An 8,382-nucleotide genomic window follows, 5' to 3' on the forward strand; every position below is an offset into this window, starting at 1 on the left:
CATCAGAAATGAAACAGGTCAAGAAAATCCCTGTAATCCAAGAAGTTTAGGAATTACACCTACTCAAGCACTGTTTCACAAAGGGTACATTTCTGACAATCCCATTTCTTTTCTCATGGGTGCATCGCAAAGCTTCCATACACCGTATCAATCTATTGATCCATTGTATTGTCGAAGGCTTTCACGGCCGGAATACGATGACTGGTGTGGGTCTTCCAGGCTGTGTGGCCGTGTTCTGGAAGTTTTGTTTCCTAATGTTTCACCAGCATCTGTGACTGGCATCTTCAGAGGGCAGGAGCACAGACAGGAGCAGTTCTCTCTGTGCCCAGGATGATGTGACCCTTTTTGGGTATTTATAGAGATTAGCGAGGGTACCTAAAGGGGGTGTGGGGGGGTTGGGGTAATGAGTGGCCGCCTGTCTGCCACCAAAACAAGCACCCACCCATTAACCCAAACCCCCCACACACCCCACACACCCTTCAGGTACCCTCGCTGATCTCTATAAATACCCAAAAAGGGTCACATCACCCTGGGCACAGAGAGAACTGCTCCTGTCTGTGCTCCTGCCCTCTGAAGATGCCAGTCACAGATGCTGGCAAAACGTTAGGAAACAAAACTTCCAGAACACGGCCACACAGCCCGGAAGACCCACACCAGCTATTGATCCATTCTTTTTGTAGCTGCACATTTTTTTCTAATTTTTTTAGCAGGCAAGCCTTGCAGGTGGCATGATGGTAAAATAATGTGTTGGGGCATGATTTCATTCCCCTTCCCTTTTGGAGGCAGTTTGGATTTTTGAAAATTATACTAGCATGTTAACTTACTGGAGGCTCAACATAATTATTTTATTTCTAATTTTGGAAAACGATGCTATTTTGGTAGAAACATTTTAGGGAGCTCCAGGAGTTGAAACAAACAGGGATAATGTATAACCCACAGATCACAGGTTGCCCATGCCTGGTTTACACTTACTGGAACCATCTGTTCAGACTTCAGATGAGGGTCTCCTCCTCCTGAAGCTGGTCCAGATTGAACTCTGCATGATCTGCGATTATGCTCTGGCCCTTCTCCAAGCTTCATGATGAAGTGGAAAGATTCAGATCTCAATTAGCTCTATAAACTGCCTCATATTGGCTTGATGAACATTCAGTGCTGTTCAAGCCCATTTTAAAACCACTTAGATGCTAAGGCCTAGGTTGTAGATCCAGTCCTATTGTAACTATTGTTCACGGTTGTTTTCTAGGACCTTTAAACACTGGCACATGCTCTGCATCCAATGCTGTAGTTCCATTCCTCTACTGCTGTGCTGATGTTCCTTCAATCTACAGGTACTAAGATAGTTTCATTATGTCAACATGACTCTTCTGGGTGATGTTGCTCAGTGTTAAGTTCACATTTGGAGTGCAAAAGCTTCCAGAATCAGGGCATTTCCATTTGCAGCTAACCAGAAAACACACATGCCCTGGCAACATGTTTTAGTCTTTAATTATACCACTGTTAAAGTTGTGTTTTCCCCAATAAGCTAACAGCATCCAAACTTGGGTACAACCTATGTAAAAATTATTGTGCTTCACTACCCATTACATTAGAGGTGAAATCAAGGAGCAAACCATTGCTTATTGGCCTTCTCAGGCTGAAGACGGCAAGCCATCTTCCCTCCAGTGCTTTGTCTGCCACCATTCCACTGTTGTCTCCCTAAAGAACAGCATGCCAGTCATCTATCAGAGTTGTACAATATTGATGGACTGCTCAGCCAATCGTACTGCAAGTTCTTCAATTGTATGTCCCTATCAGTTTAGCCCAAGGCTGAAATGGCATAAGAGGCTGAAATGGTGGAACCAATGCTGCCCCTGACCTGTGTCCTGAACAGAACACATTTGTTGCATAGGGAAGGAAAGGGATGTCCTAAATTACAACAGAATAGGGTACAGGAAGAGAGACATAGGAAGGAGCCTAGAGACAATGGGTAGATAGTGGGCAAAGCCAGAGAACTCAGCTTCAATGAATTGTTCAGCTATTATGAACTGCACACAGGTAGTCCTCGCTTAGCAACCACAATTGGGACTGGCAACTCAGTTGCTAAGCACCATGGTCACTAAGCGGAAAATCATGTGACCACAATGAGCTTACAACCTTATTTCCCCTTCAATCATTAAGTGAAGCTAAGCAAAAAAATCATGTGATCATGACTTACGATTTTACTTCCACCTTCTCCATTAACTCTGCTTATCGCAAGCTGGCTGTGAAGCACACAAATGGTGATTACATGACCACAGGATGCTGTGACTGTCAAAAATGCAAGGATTGGTCACAAAGCTGTTTTTTTTTCGCTGTCGTAACTTCGAATGGTTACTGCACGAAGCAGTTGGTAAGCGAGGACTGCCTGTGTGTACAATCAAGGTAGCATTATTCAGCAGTGACTCAGAACAGATTTGGTACATATATTTACTATTGACCACTAGGAGGCACCACCATCCTAATGCTCAGCAGTGAATATAACCACAGTGGAATGGTCTGTGAGAAAGTCCTTGAGAGTCAGCAGGAGGAGGAGGAGAAGGAGGAGCCGCAGACTAGGCAATGGTCAGATAAGAGGCAGCTGAGCCCACAGAAGGAATGGGAGCATGGCACACGTCTCACAAGGGGCCCTCCCTAGTTTCTTGGACTGTAAAAGTGTGTGTGTGGGGGGGAGAGAAGTACTTTCAGACTTGCAAGAAGCTATTACTTTAACCATAAAATAAAGGTAGTGCTAGTACTCATGGTTGGTGCTTCTTGTCTGGACTACCTCAAAGGGCTGACACATAGTAATACACAGTTATATAACCCCTGCCTTGGAGGGAGGTCTTGAGGCTTCTAGTAAGAGGCCCAGACAATGTTAACACCTTGACTCTCCAGTCTGAGAGTACAAATGAATAAGAAGGGAGAGTGCATCATTTATAGTAGGGCCAAGGTAGGAAGTGGGTAATGGGGACCACAAATTCCATGCTAATATAGTTTTCTGCCTACTCAAACACAGATGAATAGCACTTGATTGGCCTTTCTCTGCATGGAGCCCTTTAGGGGTATGGCATCTGGAATTCCATGCTTTTGCAATGCTGGCTGGGAATTCTGGGAGCTGTAATTCCAAAACATCTGAAGGATACTAGGCTGGGGAAAACTGGTTTGATTAACTAGGTGAGCTAATGAGAGCTCTGTAGTGGTTAAGGCATCAGGCTAGAAACCGGGAGACCGTGAGTTCTAGTCCTGTCTTGGGCACACAGCCAACTGGGTGACCTTGGGTCAGTCACTTTCTCTCAGCCTGGGGAAGGAGGCAATAAAAAACACTTCTGAAAAACCTCGCCAAACTGCAGAGACTTGTCCAGGCACTTGCCAGGAATCAAAACCTGACTCGAAGGCACAAGCAGGTGACCTAATGATCTGAATAAGACACTTTTCTATATTTACAATAGACCAATGTTCAGGAATCCAAACCAGCCCCCAACTGCTAAAATTATTCCAGTTCCAATAGGGCATTTTGTCATGTGTAAAATTCTGTGTTATTTGCTGTTTGAACCAAAGTTTAATAAAATTCTTAAGGAACAGAATTATTTAAAAGCAGATCTTTTATGTAAAACAATTTGCTCTGAGAAGATCTTGTTTTGTTAACGTAACTTCAACTATATTATGCTCCAGCACTGCTGCTTCATGCTGCAATCAAGCACTGATCACATTACATGAGAGATTATACTATCCTATTTACAGTAAATAGTTTAAAGTAGAGAGAAACAGGAAAGGCTTTATCCATGAATGATTTACATTCGGCTTCTTCTTAGGGTTTTGCGTTATTCAAATAAGAAGAAACTGTGCCTGGAATGCTAACAACCACATTTAATTTATTATATGTAGTGGGAAGTATATGGGCTTCCCAAAATGTCACTTAATATCCCAAAGCATCACCAAAAAACGTTCCTGCTTGGATTGCCACTTTTTACACATTTGTATTACGACTATACCAAGCTGAGATACAAATGAAACAAAATCTGAAATTATGCAAAACTATTGCCCTGAATTAACAAGATTGGGGAAATGGCCAAGACATTTCTTTCTTTCTAAGAGCAAAGAAAGACTAGTTCACAACTTATTTAGCAAGGAATATCCCTCTCCCCCTCTCAGACTTTAAGAACACCACATAGCAATTGCCCAGGCAGAAAACTGAAGACTATAAATTGGAAAAATGTTGGGGAAGCCCTCTAGGCCCCTGTATTTGGCAGCAGTATAACAAAATGGGACTATGTAAAGTGTGTTTGTGTGTGTGTTGTGTGCGTGTGTGAGAGAGAGGGAGGGAGAGAGGGAAAACATGTGGGTTATATTTGACCCATCAGAAATCTATTTTGCCCCATATAACCAAGTAGAGAAATTATATGTCAAGCTGCATTTGTTCAGCAAAATGTATCATTGCCTTCGAGTGGTCATCTGAATCCACTCTCAGGCAAATTCAGAATTTTAAGCAAGGTAATAGAACATAGGCTTTACAGGATGGCATAAATATGTACAACATAAAATGTCTCTGTAAAGATGTTATTAAAAATAATGAGGAACTACTTCAAGTAATTGTTCTGGGAAAAAATCAGACTCATTTCCACTTAGGTCTGAAGTATACTCCCAAGACTTTTTCTTAGTAATGACTGCTCCTTGCTCTCAGGTTGAGTGGTTGTGTACAGAATGAGAATGACAAAATGAGGATGTATTTTTTTCATCCCTCACTTGCTGTAACCTTAAGCTCTATACTCAGCAGTGTGAGAAAAGCAAATAATCTTGCTTTAAACAAATCAATGACCTGCACAGTAGTACAGTAACACCACAACACTTTTGCAAAATCATCTCTTTTTCTTGCTCCTCTAAACCTCCTTTCTCTTCTTTCTTTCTGCCATACTAGACAGTATCATTTTCACAAAGCAAAAAGGTGAATGTGTGAAATCACAAATTCTAGAAAAATTGAGATGGGTAGAATCAGAGAATTCACTGTAAGATTGCTTTGGGTAAGATCTTTCCCAGGGTGATCAGACACTGGATCTGGCACCTTCAACCACAGAGGCTCATGGGACAACTTTGGGTCCATCACTTTCTCTCAGTCCAACCTACCTCACAGTGGGGTTGTTGTAGGGAAAACTAAGAGGAGGGAGCACCTTGAGCTCCTGAATGAAAATGGGGTATAAATCTAATAAATAAATAAATATGTCCCCCATGCACAAATAAATAAATAAAAGCTGTAACTCTAATCAAAGCTAGCTGACATAGAAGAAGTAGAGGTGGAATCATCTTGTACAAACTAGGAACTGAAATAATGTGCTCTGCCTTGAAATACCTTTGGTGCAGATGGAACTAACTGAACTGAGAACTAATATATGGAGACTGAGAAATGGAAAGAGAGTTGAAGCTAATAATGAGGAAGACAGAGCCCTAAGTACTGAATTTCAGCTCCTTCTTAATCCTGTAATATTCATGCTACTGTGCCTTTTCAGTTCAGTTGGGATCCTTTCAGAATTTAATTTTAATTTAATACTGAATTGCGTTGGATATAGGCTACACCTTTAAACACTTTTGCAGTGCCTGTCTGTAAATGCACACAGGTTCTTGGTTCATATATGACAAGAATAATACCAGGGTAGGGACAGCTGCCCAGGACAGCTGTTTGTCCTATTATCAGTTGTCTCAGAGATAATAAGTTCCACTTGAGTTTTATGTAATAGATTCTACTTTGCATAAGTATCAAGATCTGATTGCTATAATCTCACAATTAGTGTCCTAGTTTCATTGTTCAAACTATCATTATACTCAGTGCAAGTCGGTCATTGGAGCCAGCTAAGTTGAATTTCAAAAACGTAATTATGGACACTTTTTAATTGTAATGTTAACTCCATGAAAGACATTCTTTAAGCCATGCTGAAAAGGAATACAAAAATACCATAATCTCCTCTTCCCAATGATTAGTTGCCCTGGAAGACCTATCTAGCATTCCTCCTCAGACCTCAGATCCTCAAGTCTCCTTGCAGCCAGACAGGCAGCCACCCTAATTCTATATCTGGAACCAGATCCACCAACATCTTAACTATGGGGCCAAAGAAGATGAAGGACAGTACCCCAAAGTCCTGATGAAGGAGCTCTCCTGGGCCCCAGATAAAATTTTTGAGTTGTGGCATGATAGGTTCCTTGTGTCAGGTTCAGCCCAAGAACAACAGCGAGACAGTCCAGAATCAGTTCAGCTCCTTTATTAGCTTACACCTAATAGACAGAATCTCGCCAGACTACTTCTGATCCCCAACAACAGCAGCTATAACCATGATGCCCTTAGGGAGGGGCCAGTCTCATCCTCTCGGCTTTCCCACACTCCGGCTGGGGGCTGAGGAGCTGCCTTCCCTGGAAGCTTTCCTCCCCCTCCCGGCAACCTTGAAGCTCCATTCCAGAACCCTCCCCACTCATGTCTTCCATCATACCTTGGTACCTCAGGGACACTCCCTAAATTCTGCTGGCTCTTCCAGGATGACATTTGAATGAGGTATTTGTTTACATGCAGCTTTTAAAACTCAGAGGCTAAAGCTTTTTTAGATTTTGGACATTTTAGGCCCCCTTTAAAAAAAAAAACAGAATGATGCCTTTATCTTATCTGTAACCTTCCTGCTCTTACGGTCACTGCTGTTTGTGCAGGGTAGCTTGTTTTGGAGCGATCAGTTTGCCTTCAACAGTTTCCCACGCTAAGATAAATCATGTACTATCTTCGCATGTTTATCTAAGGAGGTGGTAACATACACAGAACTAAGGACAAGGCTAGGTACCTTGTTTGGCCGGCAGATACCCATTAGAGATTTGCTGAGTAGTTTACCTGCTCCAGCAAAAGAGTGACATTCCACAGTTCTGATAATCTTTTCATAGTGAATATCAAAATACAAGGAGATATATATATATATACTGTATATATATATATACACACACACATATATACACAGAGAGAGAGAGAGAGAGAGAGAGAGAGATTTGCATCATTAAAAGAAAGTGGTTCATCTTCTTCATTGGATGCAGTTTCTCATTTAAATGTTCCTTTATATTACTCCAAATATATTGAAAACCCAACAGCTAAGCCAGAAAGGAAAGCCTAAATCCTTAATGCAAAACTTTCCCCAAGAATCTAAGGCATTTAAATCAGCCCTCCCAATCTGGAATTTTCTGGATGGATCAACTACATCTCTCATAATTGCCTGGAAACATTTGCATTTCTTTTATGTATTAGAATTTTAATTTGGTGTATTCTGCATTATATTGATTGGTAGGTATCTGGTATACTCAAATTAAATACAAAGACAAGAAGAAATCAAAGAAATATTATAAATCTTTGATTTACAAAATACAGTAAATCTCTGATTTAATGGACTAATAGGAGGAACAGATGCCCATTAAAGCAGAATGTCTACTAAAACTAAATGGGATTTTACACATGTGTAAAATAGTGAATGGGATTTTACACATATGCAGAATCATACAGCCTTCAAACGTACTTTGTCTGTTGCATTTGAAACCTATTACTAAATCTATAATTATACTCCACTGTGGCCAAGGGTGTTCTGTGATTGGTTATGCCCACTATGGCAGCCATTTTGTGAGAACACCTTTGATATGCTCTCAGTGTTTCAAAAGGCTACATATCCTTGTTTAGAGCAAAGCCACCCGAGGGATTCATTGCTCAGTTTAGAATATAAATTCCTCATTTTGAGGACCTAATCCTTATTTTGCATTAAAATACTGGCTATAGATACTCATCTATTCTACAGTTAATACATGCTTAATATATTTAATATCTGCTACCTAATACATTACCTGCCTCATGGCAAGGCAGTACTTCATTCATTCATTCATTCATTCATTCATTCATTCATTCATTCATTCCATTGAATGTATATGAGTTGCCCATCTTGCACATGTGACTCTGGGTGTCTAACAACACATTAAAAACAACACAAAAAATGGTATCAGTTTAAAAAAGAATTTAAAAAGCATACAGTGGAACCTCGGTTTACGAACTTAATTCGTTCCGTGACTCTGGTCGCACCCCGAATTGGTTGCAACCTGAAGCAAATTTCCCCATAAGGTTCAGTGTAATTACTGTTAATCCGTTCTGGCGTGGAGGACAGGGAGGCGGCTGTTGCTTGGAGGGAGAGTCCCCCTCCCTACGACCACGTGTCAGGGGCGGAAAATGGCCACGGACCACGTGTCAGGGGCGGAAAAATGGCCGTGGACCACATGTCAGGGGAGGAAAAATGGCCGCGGACCACATGTCAGGAGCGGAAAATGGCCACGGACCACATGTCAGGGGCAGAGAAATGGCCGCGGACCGTGTCACGGGAGGGAAAATGG

At 41.5% G+C, this 8,382-nt stretch overlaps 1 long non-coding RNA gene across 1 annotated transcript in view; it reads right to left on the bottom strand.

The window, feature by feature from the left end:
* LOC148217021 (uncharacterized) overlaps positions 1–6,557 on the bottom strand; it is an 81,534-nt gene extending 74,977 nt beyond the window's left edge. The window contains exon 1 of the long non-coding RNA XR_015795402.1: positions 6,471–6,557. This is a non-coding gene — a long non-coding RNA (uncharacterized LOC148217021). The remainder of the gene's footprint in view (positions 1–6,470) is intronic.
* Positions 6,558–8,382: the final 1,825 nt, after the last annotated feature.

This window comes from Python bivittatus, unplaced genomic scaffold (assembly GCF_059951505.1).
Source record: "Python bivittatus isolate LINGU-HERP-01145 unplaced genomic scaffold, Pbiv_v1 ctg000020_np1212, whole genome shotgun sequence".
NCBI classification, from domain to species: Eukaryota; Metazoa; Chordata; class Lepidosauria; order Squamata; family Pythonidae; genus Python; species Python bivittatus.